The sequence below is a fragment of the Haemorhous mexicanus genome, chromosome 5 (assembly GCF_027477595.1).
Source record: "Haemorhous mexicanus isolate bHaeMex1 chromosome 5, bHaeMex1.pri, whole genome shotgun sequence".
Lineage (NCBI taxonomy): Eukaryota > Metazoa > Chordata > Aves > Passeriformes > Fringillidae > Haemorhous > Haemorhous mexicanus.
This window is the reverse complement of record NC_082345.1, coordinates 73078355-73097965: the sequence shown is the minus strand read 5'-3', so window position 1 is coordinate 73097965 and position 19611 is coordinate 73078355.

The window sequence follows — 19611 nt, the reverse complement described above, 5'->3', positions numbered from 1 at the left end:
ATAATTGCCCTAGTGAACAGAGATAACTGCCCCAGGAACAGACATAACTGCCCCAGGAACAGAGATAACTGCCCCAGGAACAGAGATAACTGCCCCACCTCTGACAGATGGCAAATAGAACACACACCCCCAGCCTAAGTCACCCTGTGTGACAGGGGAGAAGATATCCCTTAATCCTGTGCATTTTCTGATCTAGCCCAGATGCCAAAGTGAGAGCAGAAGGCAAACTCCGCACTGGAAAGCAAAATCTTTCCAGTCCCATCTCATGTTTTTTGTACTCTGGGGTTCTTCACCCTGAATTCTCTGTGTGGGCCAGAACAGCAGGGATGTATCTGAGCCCTCAGCCCACAAGGAACATCATTTCACCTTGGTTATCCTGTTTTATCCCCCACTCTGGACACCCCGGAGCCCTCACTCCCTCAGTCCTTCCAGCCACGAGGAAACACCAACCCTCTTTGCCTCTATTCTGTTTCTGCATTGCCATCCCCTGTGCTCCCTTTCCAATTTTAAAGGTTTATGGCTTGAGACAGAGCATAACTGGTGTGAACTCTGTGGATAAATCAGCCAGTGAGTTTGCACTAAACACAGGGATTTTACAGGCCAGGAGTTCTTAGGCCAGTGGGTCTCACCATGAAAACCTGTGATGTGGTATGGAAATCATTCTCATCATTAAAATGTGTTAATCAGTTCATTCCTTCAAACCTGGAGCAGGTCTTTTACCCTGTGATTAAGGTGGGTTGGTCAATGGGATCCCTTCCTTGGCAGGAGGGAGCAGGAATGTTCATGGGCTTAGTCTTGCTGGTGTTCCTCTGGTGATTTTGAGCAGCAAAACATCCCCTGGGATGAGAGTGACCCGTGGTGAGGCTGCTGTGGGACCAGACATCTCCCACTCCAGGTATCTACATCCATCAAGCCTTGGGATTTCATCTCCCACATTTCCTCTGCCCGAGCTCTCTCTCCCCTTCATGTCCCCAAGAGTCCTACAGCACCAAGGAGCAATTTTGGATGAACTGCCCATTTCCCACTGGAAAAGGCCAGGAGCCCACATCTTTGGTTGGATGATGGGAATCTTCAGATGTATTCCAGCTACAGAAAAATGAAAATGTTCTTTAGATCAGGGTAACTAATCCTGCTTATGCTGTAAAGCCCTGGATGAACAGTCGATTCCACTTTCTTGTCAGATCCTAATCTGACATGCTGATAATGAAGAAAGGGAGGAGAAATCACAGGGAGGGAATCAGGAAGAAAGCTGTGTCATCAGGGAGGGGTGGGGGATTTGCAGGTCAGGAGGGGAAGGGGAAGGGGGAAAGGGAGGGAGCATGGACAAGCTTTAAAATTAAATTGAATATTAGAAGCTGGAAAATCTAATGGAGACAGGCTGCCCTGAGTGTGATACAGGCTGGAGATGGAGAGAGACAAAGGATGACAGGGGATCAGTTTAAGCATGAAAGAATAGAAAGGAAAAGAATAATAATGTTGGCTTGTCAGGCTGAAATCAGATTACAGTTTCCTCCAGTGAATTAACTCTCCCCTAATGTAGTTCAGGGGGCTTTGCAGAGCTGGTGAGATTCCCCTGTTGGGTGGCACTGGCACATTAAACTGAGATGTGTGTGTGTCTCATTATAACCCTGCCCATGTTAAATCTCTCAGAGGACACCCATGCATGAGGCATGCTCTGGGTATTCCTGGGGGAGGGAGATGTTAGAGGTGTTTGGGGTTTGGAGGAGGCCACACAGTGAAATGGATAGCTGTCCTTGTGTGAGGGTGGGACATTAAATTCCACTGTGTGTTTGTGTCAGCCAGAGTCACCCTAAAATCCCAGGCTGTCTCCTCAGGATGGGGCTGACAGGGAGCCACCTGCATCTGGGGGTCCCAAGGCCACCAGAAGCTGCTGGCCATCCCCAGCAGGTGAGATGTCCCTGCACTGGGATGGAGGAGTGTCTTGGTTTGGAAAGCCAGGTGTCTGCTAAGGAAGGCAGGAGCCTCCCTTGACATGGAAAATGTAAACACTCTCCCTCAGCATTATTATAATTTTGAAATTAAGGGGCCCTCAGGCAAAGATATGGGAATAGTAATAACAGCTCTTTATTAAGAAAAATTTGAAATAAAAGTAAAATGCAGTAATACAAAACAACACTGGCAGAGTGAGAGCAGGACCTGAGCCCTGTGTGTCAGGGTGGTGGCACAGTCCCATCCCAGGGGGGCTCAGGGTGGTGGCACAGTCCCATGCCAGGGGGGCTCAGGGTGGTGGCACAGTCCCATCCCAGGGGGGCTCAGGGTGGTGGCACAGCCCCATCCCAGGGGGGCTCAGGGTGGTGGCACAGTCCCATCCCAGGGGGGCTCAGCCCTCCTGCAGTGCCAGCTGTGGTTCTGCTGGAGCAGGGATCCTGCACAAGGGGGGAGTTTTCCTCTGGAGCTTCAGGGCTGCTGGAGATGGGCCTGCTCTCCCTCTGGGAATGCAGGGCAGGAGAAAGCTGCTCCTCTGGGAATGCAGTGGGCAAAGGCTGCTGGGCTGTTCCCAGCTCAGATTGGATCCAGGTAGGAATGCTTGGCTCCTCCCCTGGGCGGAGCATCTCCCCATGGGATTGGTGAATTTGATCAGCCCTGCAGGGACACTCAGTGGCCATGGACAGCAGGGATCTCCTGGAGGGAGGGTTGGCTGTGGGAGAGATAAAGAAAACTGCCCTAGGAACAGAGATAACTGCCCCTGGGACAGAGATAACTGCCCCACCTCCGACAGATGGCAAACAAAATAGACACCCTTGGCCACACCTTGCAATCCAGGGCAAGGAGGCAGCTGGAGATCAGGAGGAGGGTGTGGGATCTCACAGTTCTGATGCTCCTCAATGGACTGAGCAGAGTTGGAGAAGTTATGGGGGCATTGAGGAACTCAGCTAACAGCAGTAGCATCCTCTCCTTCATGGAGATTTTGCTAGGAAAAGGAGCCTGGATGGGAGCCAAAATGATTTTTTTGTGTCAGAGCCAGCAGAGCCCAGCCTTTGGGTTGTTCTTTCTCCAGCTCTCCAGGATCTTAGATCAGGATGACAGTGGGATGAAGTCCAGCTCAATAGGCAGCTTTCCCTCTCTCCCTCCTGCCAAATCTTCTCATTTGTTTTCTTGTGGCTGTGGCCTGTTAATCCTGCCCAAGCAGGATTATCTTAATTTGAAATTATCAGTGCAAACACCTGAGCTCTCCCAGTGGTAATTTGTTAAGGGCAGACATGTAGAAGCTTTCATCTTCATGAGACCTGCTAGGATCCCTCTCCTTAGTGCTTCCAGACCATCAGGTGTGAATGGAAAACCTTCAATCAAAGAGGAAAAGAGGAGAGGGAGTCATGGGACTCAGGGAAAGACAAACGCAGGGGTGCTCAAAGAGCTGGAGTGAGCTCTCCATGAGGAGTAAGAGTATAATCTAGGATGCTGCAGAGATGACTAGGAAGGCATGAGATGGAATACATAAAATCAAGAGTGCCAAGGAAAGGGTGAGTGGATAATGGTTGCTCATGGACTTTTCCAGAGCAGGAACTTGGGGGTCCCAGAGAAAGTGCTGTCAAGCTGTGGAGTTTCTTGCCACGGATATATAGGTGGTGCTCAGAGTTAACGAGGGTTCAGGGAAGAGCAGGGAAGTTCAAAGAAAAATCCAGATAGTGTTATTAAATTCAGGGAGAACTTCTGGAAGTCCCTGAGTCTCAAATGGCTGGAGGCAGGGAAAGTACCAGGGAGGAAACTCCACAAACCCTTGACTTGTCCTTTTGCATTATTCATTTGCCTGTAGCTACTTTTGGAGAGAGCCAGTTGGGAGGAACAACCCTTCCACTATCCCAGGCTGCTCCAAGCCCTGTACAACCTGGCCTTGGACACTGCCAGGGGTCCAGTGGCAGCCACAGCTTCTCTGGACAACCTGAGCCAGGGCCTCCCCACCCTCATGGGGAAGAATTTCGTCCTAATATACAAATCTAAATCTCTCCTCCTCAGTTAAAAACTATTCCCCTTTACCCTATCAGTACCTGCTCATGTAAAAAGTCTCTCTCCCTCTTTGATAAACCCCCTTTAAGTACTGAAAGGATAAACCTTGGATGTCTGAGAAGAGTTAAAATGACAGCTTTTCTTTCTTAGATCAGGCCTGACTAAGCGTGAGTGGTCTGACAGCACTGGAAACCAGAGTGAGGCTTGGCTCTTCCCCACGGTAACACAGATTCTGGATGGCAAAGAAGATGTGACTCTTGGAGTAGGGCTTTTTTTTTGTGCCTTCTTTGTGGCCCTTGTCTCCTCTGTACTGCAAACACAGAGCAATCCCCAGTGTGCTTCAGATAAGGGCAGGCCCATCCATACCTCGGTGACACTGTGCTGTGATAGTGACACACCCAATCCAACTCTCCTCAGCAGCTGCAGGACAGAATGCCCGAGGAATTCACTGTCCTCTGCAGCAGCCCTGGCATAATTAACCCTGTCACTTGTGCCTTTATGGAGTGCTTTGTTCCACCAGGGCCTTTAGGATTGCTCCTCTCTGGTCATTTCCTCCCAGATCCCTCTATCTGCTGGTGATAAATGTCTCCCTGCTAACCACTCTGCATTTCTGCAGCACCTTGCGGAAAAGTTATCACTGGAGGAGCTGCAGATGATGCTGAACTTCAATTAGGCCTCAAATTAGTTGTGCAGGGTGACATTTTCCAATCATGCAACATTAGCATCCTCCCTAATTATGAAAATGTAAAGCTAACTTCTGTTTCATAATAAATTAGGCTTGCTCTCCGTATCTACAACACACAAGCTCTCGCACAGCACAATCTCCAGCAGGTCTTGGCTTCCTGTTTTGCTGATGCTCAGGGACAGACTGAACCACAGTGACCTCCCTGTCCTCTAAAGGTCAGGAATGGTGTCTGGTCAGTGGGCAGGGGCAGGGAAATCAGCAAAAAGGAGAAAAAGCCACAGAAGGAACAGAGCTCTATCAGTGCTGGGCACAGCCTTGGGTGTTCTCACACCAACCAGCATTTTTCTTCAAGGAGTAGGGAGAAGGGGCAGGAGGAAAAATCCTGTCCTCTCCCTTCTCCACTAAGCTTTTGCACCTCAGGTTTGCTCAGCCCACTTGTCCAACCCTGAAAGAGGTACTGGAGCCTCCCTTCACAGTGCTGGCAAATCCATAAGGGAGTGAGACTGCAGGTATGTTACCACACACCTGATCCTATTTATTAAAAAAAAAAACAAAAAAAAAAAAAAAACAAGCAGCAGAGGATGCAGGTGAAAGGACATAATAAAAAACAAAGGAGTAACCAGCATGAGCTTTTGTATCAAAGAGCAGTTTGTGTAAACACCACAACTACTGAAGAATAGAAAAAAAAAATCAGATTTTTTTTTTTTGTACAGTCAGAAGAATTAGAAGAAATGTCTTTTTTGGAGCATTTCCACAATGCTTGGGGAGTGTGTCTCTATTTAGGAGATCTCTTAGAGCTGCCTCATTGTGGTTTATGCTGGAAAAGGGATCAGGAACTACCTGGCTGTTGCCAGAGAAGTTTTGCAGCACTGCTGTGTGTTTCCTGGAGCAGACATTGCTGAAAGTAAGTGAAGTCACCTTTGTGAAGGGTCCGGGCCACAGATCCTTCACCCCTCCACACATCCCAAGCTATTCTGTGTCACTAAAAATAACAAACAGCCTGGAAACTGCTGGATTTTCAGCCTGGCTGAGTTTAGTAGGTTCAAGTAATGCTAAAGATGCCTGAAAAACAAAGCAGCCAATTATTGCATCTCTGCATCAGAAGGAACAGGGAGCTGCAGAGAGTGGCTGACAGGCAGCTAAATAATGCACTAACAAGCAGGGTGGCTGGAATCTGTCACAGCACTAATGAAGGTCAGGATAAGACACCTGCATATTTTAAGGAGTGAGATGTGTGCATCTGAAGATGCCCAGATGTGACATTTAAAGGCAGAGATCATAAACTAAGTGCAATCACTGCTGAGAGCTGGAGCCTGGGATTGCACAGGATACCTGGATAAAAGAATTAGGAACAGTTTAAGAACTGGAAGTGGAGAAGCCTTGGAGTCTGTGGAGAAGCTGGAGAACCAGCAGCTTCTGAAGTGAAACTAATCCAAGGGAGAAGCCAGTTCTGCTGTGTAGAAGCCCCACAACGTGGATTAAATTTTCCAAAAACTGGAGGAAGAGAGAGAGCACTCAGCTTGCCACGCAGGGAAAGGGGAGCAGCTGAAGCAGAGAAGGGGATTTGCAGTATCCTTTTCTACAGAGTAACCTAATTCACCATGAGAACACTGCAGAGGCACTTAAATAGGGCAAGGGAAAGCACTGTGTAAGCAAACTCACTGCAAAGCCCAGGGAATGCTGGAAAGCACAGAGTGGGCTGCAAACTGCAGCTCCTCTGCTTTCAGCTGCAGTTTTCATTTTGAAGGCTCATTTATTGCTGCAAAAGCAAAAAAAAAAAAAAAAAAAAAAAAAAAAATTAAAAAAAAAAAAAACACCAAAAAATCAGGGCTAGTTTTGTTCAGTAATCATTAAATTAAATTTCCTAAACCTCCCCTATAGGAACCCAGAATGTGAAAGGGGCAACGTCCTCCACAAAACTACCTGCAAAAGTGCTAGGAGTGCTGTTAGGCAAATCTTGTGGTCCTTGTGGTTTTGAATATCCAATTCTGAGCACAGCCACAGCTCTGAGTGCTCCTTCTCAATCCCACGTGCTACACATAAGAAAAACCCAACGATATCACAATAATGCAATAATAAAGCAAAAAATTATAGGGACTTGATGGAAGATTTGTTCCCTTCAGACATCAGGATGTTTCCTCAGCCTTTTCCTTTCCCATGCTCTGAAATAATCTGATTTTTATCTGCCACAGCGGGTTTTTTTTCCTTTTTTTTTTTTTCCCCCAATCAATTCAATTGCTGCAGCGAGCCCAACAAGCATTTTGAATAATGAGTTTGTTTTCGGGGTTGAAGGGTTTTGCTTGCTCATCCTGGCTTTGGAGAGAGCTGCCTTTGTGTTCACAATGCCAAAAGGGAGCCGGGGCTGCAAAGCACACGAGGAAGGATCAATACTTTAAATGCATTAACACTGGTGAGTTCCAAATGAAGTTAGTCGCTGCTGAGCATCACTGATTTCACAGTAAGTCTCAGTTCAGTTGGTTAATTTTTCTGAAGGATCAATGCCACAGCTGATGGTTACTGAAGTTTCTTCCTTCGCCAAGCGCAAGGGGGTTTGGAAATGAGCTCTACGGGGGATCACAAACCAACTCGGCCATGTAAATAAGAGGAGCATGGGTAATTCTCTTAATCTGTCAGGACCAGCACGGCAAAGACAGGAATCATAAAACCTGAACTAAACCAGCTTGGAATTTTGGATCTAAGTTTCACAGCTCCTCTCATTGTACAGGGTCAGTCAAAAACGCTGGGTCCGACCGCGCCAGAGCTCTCAGGGAAAATGGACTTGAAAGCCACGACTTCCATCCAAACAGAATGCAAATTTTGTGTACAGTTCTTGCAATATTGGGTCCTTCAGGGTCTTAAACTCTTCAGGCAATCTCATGGAGATACTGTAAAGTGATGCCTTTATACTGTCAATAAACTTTGTATTGATCTCTTCTTTTCACTGGGGTTGGAGTCAAGTCTCCCTCACAGAATGAAGCTGTCCATAGGCAGAGTGCATGATTCTCACTCCAAGAGAGAAAGAGGGGATGGAAATATGGGTTCAAGAGTGCAGGCAATGGTTTAAGAGGAGATTGTACATCAGGAGGAGAAAGAAACCCAGGGTCTGGAGGGAAAGAAGAGGCAACAAAGCAACCAGTGTGGAGAAACTTGGTCTGGTGGGACAGAAACTTGGGGAAGCGTCAGTAAGGGAAATGGAGAACAGAGAAATTAATGCCTTTTTAGGGATATTTATGCATGCCAGCAAAACAAACTCACCAGTCAAGACTAAAAGAACTCAGTGTGAGGAATTGAATTTGTTTCTGTGTGGTAATTAAGCTAATCTAGACTGTCTGAAGGAGGTCCCAGTTTAGCCAGGAGGGCTCCATCATAGCTCCACCACGTTTATCATGGATTTGAGTTTCAGTCATTTAAAGAACAGGAATGCTAAGCACAGAATTCCCACTGAATTTAAGGCCTTAAAGACTTAAGTCTGTACTCACTGTAGCTCCCTTTTTAGGTATGTGAAGAACTTTTCATATCAGTTTTCAGACCTAAGGAGATCTACCAAGGAACAGAGCAATGGAAATGTCCACCCACAGCTGACCTAGATACGAAGCCTTGTCATTGTTCTGATTTGATTTTGTTTTTGCTGATTGTCACAACTTCAAGCTGACAAAATTCCTACCTTCACCTGGGGGCAATTGCTACCTTGCTGCAACCTTTGTATCATTACCCTGTGATAAGAAAGTCCTTTGGTTCTTTCTTGTAAGCCTTGTTCTGGATTCTCCAGCCCTGGAAGTGCTCCAGGCAAGGCTGGGCAGGGCTTGGAGCAACCTGGGATAGTGGAAGGTGTCCCTGCCCAAGGCAGAACTGGATGATCTTTAAGGTCCCTTCCAACACAAACCATTCTGAGGTTCCATGATTCCAAATCCAACACATACAAAAGCTATGGGGAAAACTCCTTCTAAAAAAACCCCCCATATTTAAATAATAATTAAGCTTTCCATACTTTGCTTTGCTGGAAATGGCATTCCAAGCATTTTTTGCCCTACTATATGAAGGCTTGGAACATTCTTGCCTCCTTTTCCAAGCAGAAGACAAGAATCATAAGTAATCTTGTGATCCCCGTAAAGGTGGTGGATCTTTAAATAGAGTTGCTTGATGCATTTGAAATTTCTTGACTAAAATAAAAAGGAAAAAAACCAAAATAGACATTTTCATGCATATTTTCACCAAAAAAACCCAACAAACAAACAAACAAACAAAACCCCAACAACAACAACAAACCAACCAAAACCAACACATCTTTTATTTTGGGATAGGTGGCCTTAGCTTAAAAAATAGGGTAATGAGGCTTGTGCTAAAATTGGAGAGCTGTCAACACTGTGTTTTCTTGCTATACATTAAAAGTCACTTAGAAAGGAGCAGGAACACATGTATGCACAGAACAGGTGGGGAATTTGCAAATTGCTGACAACATTTTCAAATTTGACAAAAAAAACCCCAAAAACCCCAACAGAAAACTTTGAGCAACCCCTCCCTCCCCCCCAAAAAAAAGTTTATGTTTGTCCTTCCTTCATTTCCAGAAACTGGGGATTATATGATAAATTATTGTTTTCTGGCTCTGATATTAGAAGATTTTCAGTCCAAAAGGGAAAATATGTTCTACTACCCTCAGCAGCAGGGGTATTAAAGCCTTTATTCATAGACCCACAGGATCACAGAAGGGTTTGGATTGGAAAAGATCTTCAAAGCCCATCCAGTTCCAACCCCTGCCATGAGCAGGGACACTTTCCACTACCCCAGGTTGTTCCAAGTCCCATCCAACCTGTCCTTGGACACTTCCAGGGATCCAGGGGCAGCCACAGCTTCATGGACAGCCTGTGCCAGGGCCTCCATTGTGTCCCCGTGAGGGACACTCTTGGCTGGATATTTCCTTCTAGGTGATGGGCAGACTTTGAAGCTGACACTCACAAAACAGTTTTCCCAGGCAGTGAAATCCTTCCCCAAGCTCATTAGCTGGACGTTGGCTGGCACTCTGAGGACAGAGACTGTGTCAGGCTGTTTAATCTCTTTCCTGGATGGCCTCGTTCCCCACAGAGATGCACAAGGCTTTGGAGAAACCCACAGAGGTTCAGGCCTCAGTGCTGATACCTCCTGGAAATAACAGCCACGGCCTGATTGTGTGGAGCTGTGTCTGCTTTCATCAGTTTGGAGTCTGGCACCTGGAAACCTCAGTGAATATCTCCCTTTTTTTTTTTTACGGCTGTATTCTCTCTGCAATTGATGCAGGAGAATGAAAAGGAGCAGGTTTGCACTGGCAGGAAGAAAGCTGCAGGTGCTGGGAAGATAAGCACTGCAGGGTTTGAAAGGCTTTTAGGTGACTTAACACTTGCTTAACCAGCTGTTAATTAAGCAAAACATGCAGATGAAGTTACAAAAGCGCCTCCAGTGCCCCCTAATGCTCTTCTTAACTATTGGTACAGGCTGAATTAGGGGAAGGGACCTTTTCAAAGGCCACAGCACCAACTCTTTGGTCCTCTGAGGCTCACCGGCCAAGTTCTCAACTTTGTTTGGCCCCTTTTAATTAACAGTATCCAACAGTATCATCAGGAAAAGTTGTTGGGGGATTTTTCTTTAAGAAAAGCTCCATGAGTTATTTTTTGAGGCAAAACAAGGAGTCCTAATTTCTCTGGGGTAATTACTACAAGACAGGCCGAGGCAAAGCAGTTGAAGTACATTTATTTCATCACAGGCACAATGCTAATTCAAAAACCTATTAAAAATGACAGAGACAGGAGGAGTTCAGCCTCCTCCATCCCTTCACAGCTTTACACTTCCTTAAATCCTTTCCCATGTGTGTTGTATATTCTCCCTGAACTAGGCAGAATTTTGTATCCACACAGTCTGACCAATGCTGAAAAGCCTCTGTTCTTTATTTCCCAGGCCATCAGCAAGGGAGCAGACATCCATCTATTTTCTGTGACAGGACAAGAGGAAATAGCCTCAAGCTGTGCTAGGGGAGGTTCAGGTTGGATATTAGGAAAAATTTCTTCTCTGAAGTGTTACCAAGCACTGGAACAGACTGCCTGGGGAAGTGGTGGTGTCACCACCCCTGGAAGTGTTCAAAAAACCTGTGGATGTGGCTCTTGAGGATGTTGTTTAATGGTGAATATGATGGAGGTGCTGGGTTGATGACCTCAGAAGTTTTTTCCATCCTTAACAATTCCATAATTTAAACAACTGCTGAAATGAAGTATTGCCACAAAGTTAAGCCATTTAACTATCACTATCACTGATTTTATTTTTTTGAATGCTCTGCATGTATTTTACAGCCGTTTCTCCACTTCCCTATCATCAACAGCACTCCTGCTCTGGGATAGGAGTCCTGAACACAAAATGTATTAATGCCTGTAAGGAAAACCAGCTGATTCTACCCAGGATTAGAAGCTGACAGAGAGACTAAATAGACCTCTTTAGCAGCTGGATAGCCTTATACGTCAGTGGTATTGATCCACTGAACTGTTATTTTGGCCATATTTCTGCCTGCAAAAATCTTTGATGCCATGCAAAATTACTCAGCAGACAGGGTGTGAATCACAGTCTATAGCCATTAGCAGACTGCTAAAAAATATTTTTTTAAATGCTCTAAAAATGGCACATGTGGTCCTGATTCTATTCATATGAATGTAAATCTGGGGGGAAAAAAAATGCTTCCTTTGTAGAATTTGTTTTTTCATAAGTTAGGATGACTTGAATCAGACTTTCAATAATAACTGCATGACTGGGACAGATTGCTCAGGGAAGTTATGGATGCCCCGTCCCTGGAAATGTTCAAGGCCAGGCTGGATGGGGCTCTGACCAAGCTGGGGTAGTGGAAAGTGTCCATGAACCTGAAAAAGAAGAGAAAGCCAGGGATAGAGGGGTGAGACAAACCTGTAGGATGAACACAAGCACTTCCAAAAGAATCAAGGAGTATGGCAGGGGTAGGACAGGTGGGAAGATGGTGGGTTTGGCCCCACTGTCTGAGTTTGGCCCCACTGTCTGGTTTTCATTCAGACTCAGGTGCTGCCAGGCAAGAACTGGGCAGCTTTGGGTTAGATGCCATCTCAAAAAGGGCACGAGGAAGAGCAAAATCCTAATTTCATGAAGTCTCCATTTCATTCACTCATTGCTCCATGCTCACTGCAGTAAAGCTGTGGGATTTTGGCTGGATCAAGAATGGGAACACAACAAATGTCAGGCCAGTCTGCCCTCCAGAACGGGGGAACACAACCCTGCACTTTTTAAAGGAGGAAGGACAAGAAGGGGCATAAAAGCCCCCACAGAAACCCTCAGGACTGGCTCCAGCCTCTGGAAAAAGGCAAGGCCAGTAGCTCATTAAACAGGGCTGGGCTGTGGGGTGGAAAAACCTTTCTGGAAAACAGCAGCTCCTTTCCCACACCTGTGAATGGGGCAGTGGCATTGACCTTCCTTTGGAAAAGCACACAAGGATTTAAGGATGGAAAGTGCTGCTTCAGCACTGTTATTTTTATTCAGAGGGAGTGCTTCAGAGGCAGAAGGGGTTTTAGTACTTCTTTTAATTTATTTTTTTTATGGCTGCTCATCCAAGAGCACTAAGAGAATTCAGCTCTCATCCTTTCTGGGCTGTGTGAGACAGCACATGTCACACCTGTGCCTCTGTGTCTCACCTGGCAGTGCTCTGATTTGGGAGAGAACACACCTAAGGAGGATGGGAACAGATCAAGAAAGGCCCAGCAGAGCTGGTGAAGCTTTTGGGATGGTGCAATATTATCTTCCTCTTTCTTTAAAGAGGAAAATAGAAAAGTGAGCTGCTCCTCTGGCCCTTGGCAAGGTCTTCCCTGAGTCCTGGTTGGAGTTCTCTTAATTCTGTCCTTTCTGCCAAGGGTCAGGGACAGAAATCTTAGACTGAGACATCACAGGAGAGGCTGCTCCCTTCACATTTCCAGCTCTGTTTTATGCTGATTCAAAGATATGAATATTTTGTTTGGATAATTAGCTGCAACTTTTATCTGAACAGAGCCTCAAGCACTCCAGGATTTTTCCCATTTCTGCTATGGAGTCATGGGATTTATTTCTCCTGTGGTCTGTAACAAATTCAGATCAGATAGCTGGGGTTTATCCTGACCTGACCTGAGTTCATCCTGATTTTCCTCCTCTCCAAAGCCAGGAAATCATCACAGGTAGAGAGCACTCAGGTTAAATATGCAAGGTGCATCCAGCAGACTGGGAAAGCAATCCACTCCTTTAGCCTGAAACTGCTTTCTCCTCCCTACTTTAGGTGACAGCTAAAGCCTGGATTGCTCTTTAAAATATTTAACTGGGGAAAATGAGTTGTTCCCTTCAATCTGTTTATAGACAGAATATTGTTGGGTTTTTTTTTTTTTTAATATTAGAGAAATCAGCACATTTTTCCCTGCAGCAGCTGCATTTTGGTTTCCATTAGAGAGAGACTGATAACTTTACAGAACAGCACTCACAGCCCCTCTCTGAAACCCTCAACATCCACTCACTCCAGAGCCAGTCCCTGCAGAAAAAAGAAAGATTTACAAGGCTGGGGATGGCAAAGGAACACTTCTGGTCATAACCAGAGCAGGGTTTCCCTTCTCTCACTTGTAGAACAGCAGGAAAGATGGGGTTGGAGATTGACTGGGGGAATGCATAAAAATTAATTCAGTTTTTAGACAAACTTTGGGACCATGACTTAACTCGATCAAGCATTCCTAAAATCTCAGGTCTTCTCTGACCACATGATCCTTCTAGCTGCAATCAAGAAGGGTCCTCCAGTGTCCCCCCACTGTAAAAGGATCCATGCCAAGCCCTCAGGATTTGGCCCACCAGGTAATTTATCCTCCCCTTGCATGAGGACATTGGTTCATCAACCAACTCAAATGCATTAAGAGTGTTGCTGGGAGAATAAATCCAAGTGGAAAGGGAGAACAGGGTGAACTGGCCCCTCTTAAGCTCCTCTAGGTCTGAGCAGGAACTAAAACACCCTGCAAAACACGCAGATTTGGGGAATCCCTGAAAAAAGAGAAGGGATGCAACCCTAGGCTGGTCTGGCATGGGAGTGGGCACTGCTGGGACTATCCATGAATTTGTAGAGGATAAATGAGGTGGTAGGGAGAAAGCTGGAGGGATCTTTGTGCCCAGAGCTGGTGATTCCACCTCATTCTGTGCCACCAGGGCTGCTGCACTCCACCTCCAACACTGCAGTGTCGCAGAGGGGAGGGGAGGAGGGGGAAGAGGGAGAAAATGGAAAGGGAAGCACAGCTCCCCGGGCTGGCATTTTAATATTGAGAGGCTGTGAAATCTAATAAGAGCTACAAGGGAGGGTGATGTATATTTTCCTCGTGCTAGGATGAAATTGGGATTCAATAACTAAATGTGACAAAATATGCAATTTCCCATAGATTTCATGCAGCAGGGCGCTTCCTGTGTAATAACCTTAAACCAGGATTTTTTCCCTTAGCCCAGGGAAGATCTCCTGCCTCCATCTTATCTGAGTATTAGTTCACCCCCATGAAGTACAGGCTGCCACTTTAGCTGCACCTTATCACTGCCTGTTGGCACATGGCGAACAAAAGTTGATTTTTTTCCCCCTTTTCTTCCCCATAAATGATATCTTCCTGCTTCTTCCTGTGAGAAATAAGCCTGAGCTGTGAATGATGGGGGAAGAGTAATTTTTAGTTGGCCTCAGTCTCTTTTATGGCGCTGAGGTGTGAAGAGCCTTTGAAATGTGTTTCATTAAGACCTCTTGGAGATGCCTGTTGATTTCAAGGCCATATTGACCATCTCAGAGATGGTGGGAAAACTGCAGCAAAGCTGCTCCCATCCCCTGAGGTGAAACCCTGCCCTAGGTGTCATTTTGTAAGTAGGATGACATGTTGGACCTGGGCTCATGACCTCAATCCAAATGGTCTGACTTTAGAGCTGGATCTAATTCTGAGCTTGGCCTGCTCTGAACAGGGGGGAGTTGGACCAGGTGACCTTCAGAGCTCAGTGGCCACCTCAATTATTTTGTGCATAGTTGTGCTTTAAAACCCCTGGTGCGAAGGCTGAGCTGGAGGTGTGTGTAAATAAAGGGCACAGAGACACAAAATCAAAAGTGCTCCAATGCCTGCATTTTCACCTCTTATTGCCTGTCAGCAGTAATGGCCTGTCCCTGTAACCCTCCCCTTGCCCAGTTTTGCAGAGTGAGCTTCTCCCACGGGCTGTTCACATGCCCTTAACTCCCCCTTCACTGAAAAAAAAACCCCAAGAACTCTTGCTTAACCTCCCAACTGAGCTTTATTCCTACACATGCATCCACCAGGACGTGTTAGCTCGGATTGCTGCCCATTCCTAATCATCCGAAGCAGCCAAGTTAAAAAGGATTAATAATCAATAAACAATCTGCCTTTAATCAAACACGTTTTACTCTGCAGCCCAGGGAGGGCTGAGCACACAGGCAGGAGGGCTCAGCAGTCCAGAGGAACTTTCTGAGCTGCCCAGCACTTTAATTGCTTGGCATGGCCAAAGTGAGAGCACCCTTCCTGCTCCAGAAGGGCTCTGATTGCCAATCCAGGGATACCCTGAGTAGCTAAAAACTCCCTCCTTCCCCCTCTGCTCCAGGTGCAGCTCCAGCGTGGGAGGGAATGAAATCCCCATCACCACGAGCTTTGAGAGCCACAGCAATAAAATGTGCAGAATGACACCCTCCCTCTTTGCTGGCCATCAAAAGGCTCTGCCTTTGTTATTGCAGGCAGTTTGATTTCGTCTTATCATTTTCCAGCTGGGTATGTGATGATTTTATTGGTGTGCACTGTTGCTCTGCCTGCCCTGGGGAGGCAGAGGTTTCGCTGGAGATGCAGGTGAGCAGATTCCTTTTTTTTGCTCTCCTCTAGCCACGCTCCATTAAAGAAGAAAACCCACAAAAGCAGCCAGCTAATAAAGCAGCTCCAAAGGAAACCCTGTGTAATTAAAACCTCTGGTAATACCAGTCCAACGTGAGGAGGGTCAGACTCAGAGCTGGCATCTCTCTCTCCCGTTAATGTTTGACTGGAGTTTCAGCTCCGGAGTTTGAGTGTCGAAATTTAATGGCCCATCTGATTCAATGGAACTTATTGTCATTGCCAGTTAACTGGGGTTGATATCAAGATAACAGCTTATGAGCAGTTTCTGTGTGGTCCTGATCACTGATATTGATTTCAATAAGGTGTGGGCTGGATCCTTGACACTCTAATTCTGAAATCAATGGAGCTGGGACGCTTCACTCCTCCTCAGCGCCAGGGAAATCAGGTACATGCCTTTAACAATAAACCAGCCATTTAAATTATTTGTGCAGTCCTTTAGGGAGCTCTGCCAGGCAAAGCAGAGATCCTGCAGGTGTAGAGAATGTGTGAGACAGGGGAAAATGTTCAGGTGTCTTGAGCAGAGGGATGGAAGGAAGGGAATTTGCTGATTCTTACTCAAAGCACTATCTGTGTGTTTATGGAATAGCAGTGCATGAGGGAGCCAAGTAATCCCATCCTGGGGGATGTGGGCACTCTGACCATTCATTTGGGATGGGGATGTAGGGTCAAAATGTCTCTGAATTGTGAGCCCTGCATGACTATTCACAGCAAATTGACCTAAAATTAATCATGGCATCCCAGCCCAAGCCTAAACCTCCCCCAGATTGCAGGAAATAAAGCAAAGATGTTAAGGAGAGGAGAGAACAGGTAAGGAAGGATCTGGAAATGCACCTTCATTCCTGCTGGAACACTGTGCTGCAAACTGCAGCTGTGAGGGAAATACACAACTCCTCATATAAGGGGAGTCCTGGATGAATGGCACCAACCAAAGGCTCTCTCCAGAAAGTCTGGAAATGCCTTTTTCTGTTTCATCTGGTTCAGGAGAAAGTGTGATACCTCCAAAGTGAGTCTTGGAGCCTGCTCCATGGATTAGATGGAAATAAACCTTGTTGTGGTAGCACAGCAGGGCTGGCACTTGTTACAGAGATCATTCATCCAGAACTCCCCAGAAAAGGACCCTTAAGGAGAGTTGCAGCACATTAAAGAAGAAAAACTCCTGCTCTGAAGTCTGGGAGATGTTTCTTTTCCTGCCCTGAAGTCTGGGAGATGTTTCTTTTCCAACACTCCAGCAGACAGCAATGGTTGCACACTGAGGAGGAAAAAACTCACTCTCTTCTATCCTCTGAACAGCTAAATATTAGCTTAAAGGTGACTCTTTAATGCATTTTTTCCCCATTTGTAAGTTGGTGCAGACTGATACTCTGGTTGCTGCAGATCTTGGATGCAGTAAAGGAACTCAAGCTCCAGCAATGGCCTCAGCTGAGGTCTCCAACCTCATTCCTCCATGCACTCAAGCACTGGGCTTTTCTTGCAAGCAGGGAAGCCACACACAGATCCTGCAGGCAGTATCACTCCTTGACCCTCCTTAATTCCTTCTGGGCTTACAGAGACCAGATGTAAACCATGCCAGTGCAAAGTTCCTCTAAGGGAATGTTGTAAATGGTTCCAGTTAGAGGTGCCCTGCCACATCTCTTGTTATCAGAAGACTGATTTTACTCTACCACTCTTCCTCAACATCAAGAATTTCATTAGATTTATCTGGGAGCTGAATTTAAAAGCAATGGACTTTAGATTTTCACAGGCTCAGCTGGTTTTGAACCACAAAGATTCCTCAGAGTTTGGTCCCTCACTCCCAACTCTGGACATGGATTTCCTCACATGGAGATCTCACTGCCATGCCTGTGGCAGGGCTGTAGCCTAATAAATAAAGCTGGGTTTCCCTGATTTTTTGCTTTTTTCCCCTCCTTCTCTTAAAATAGCTCAGACAATGTGGCCCATGCTGGTACTGAGGCCAGTATTGATTTATGCAGGTGGGAGATAATAATTATTCCTTAAGGTAATGGCAATAGTCCAGTAGCTGTGAGCATGTGGGAAGGACAGACAGCCATGCTGGTTTATTTATTTACTCTCAGTACCTTCCAGATCAGCTCAGCTCAATTGGGAAAGCAAAATCAGGGGTTGCTTTTCCCTTACTTTCCAGGCTGGGAATGGCACCTGGCATGTGAATAATCCATCTGTCCATCGTTCAGCACCCTCCAAGGGAAGAGCTTCTACAGCAGAGCTTTCAGCTGCAGTTTGGGGCATAATGTGGAGGTTTTGCTTTTCTGCTGCTTTCCCAGCTGTGTAGAGGGCTCAGGAGTGCAAGTGAAGACGAGGACTTGGAGGATGAAGGAGGAATAAATTCAGAATCCCCGAGCATGCCCGAATCACTGGACCATCCTTCCCCTGAGTGTGCACTGCAGAAATGTTCACTGAGCTCTCTACCTGTGATCTCCAGCTGGACACAAGCACAGTACTGCAATCTCCCTCTTCCCCTCAGAGATTGGATGTGACTCCTTTATAAACTCCCAGTTTGTCTCTCCCTGCCTGCTCTTGCCCTGATAAATGTTCTCCTCTGCCGAGGAGCCTGCAGTGCTTAACCCACTCCATTACCATTCCCCTTGAAGGTTTACACATTGTTTACAAACAGAATTTCCCCTGTCACTGCCAAAGTGGTGCCTTTTTCCCAAAGCATCAGACAAGGTGAAGCTCGGGGAGAGGTGGAGTGACACAGTTATCCACCTTGCCTGGCTCTGTCTGTTCCCTATGGATATGGGAAGCGACACATTTCCAGCAGGTAATTACATGTTGTCATCTCACTGTGCACTGTGCAATGCTCTGTGAGAAGCCCTGAAATCCCCTGGAACACGTTTGAGAGAGCCAAGCTGAGGTGAGAGCAGTGAAGGCAGATTATTCCACTATAACCTGGGAATAGCACTCCAAGTGTTACTTTGGGGTGATCCATAGAGTTTTCTTCAAGGTCCCCTAAAAAGATGCAATTTTGGAAAGCAGAGCAAGGAGCAAAACCTTTTAGAATTTAAAATTACAGAACTGCTTAGATTGGAAAAGACCTCTGAGGTTGAGTCCAACCTGTGACTGGCCACCACCTTGACAACCAGACCATGGCACTGAGTGCCAAATCCAGCCATTTCTCAAACACAAAATGATCCAACAGTTGCAGCCTCAGCCCCATATTTCACAGGACATGATGCAAATCCAGATGTTGACCTTGATTCTGAAGAAGTCCAGGCCATGCCTGAACTGAAGCTTGGCTCCAGATGTTTATCCTCACATCCAAAGCTGTGTCCTGATCTCCACAGCCCCCTCCAAATTTCCCAGTGAGACATAACAGAGTGGGGAGGTGGATGGCTGCTCTAAGAGGAGGAGCAGGAGATGAGGAGCCAGAAAGGTGAACATTTTCAGTGAGATTTGCCATTTTCTCACACACTTCTCTGAATTCCTGACAGCTCTTCGGGGTGACAGTGTCCATATCCATTGTCATTTGCTGTTTGGGAGCATTCCCACAAAAGGATTCAGCTTTAAAGAAATGCTCATTTTCCCAGAAAATATCCACATATGCATATAAAGAAGGACAGCAATGTGAAAAATAAATTATAATTCCTTGTTTCCTCCTTGCTTCCCATCTTTCTTGTTCCTTCTCTGAACTTTCAGCCACCCCCTTGGTACCAAAAGCCACCACCAGCCCTGGGTGGAACAGAAGGAAGAATTTGGAAAGAACCCCCTGGTTTGAACTGTTTCCCCAAACTAGCTGGAGAAGAGTTATGAAGAACAATAAGCATTCACCAAAAATCAGAATCTTTAGGGACACATGAAAAGAGCTCCATTCATCCCCCTGCCATAATTAATTCAGCCCTCCTGAACTTGGGAAAGAGGGAATTTAGTGTGCTTTGCAGAGGAGGAAGAGGATGGAGATCAGAGGGGCTGAGGAGTTTGGAGATGCCACTAGGAGGGTTTAGGAAGCCAAGTTAAAGACACCTGGGAGGTCTTTGGGAGGGTAGGAAGTCTTGAGCAGGATCTGAATGTTCTCAGTTGGCCCATTCCAGGGTGAACAGGTGCAACAAAATA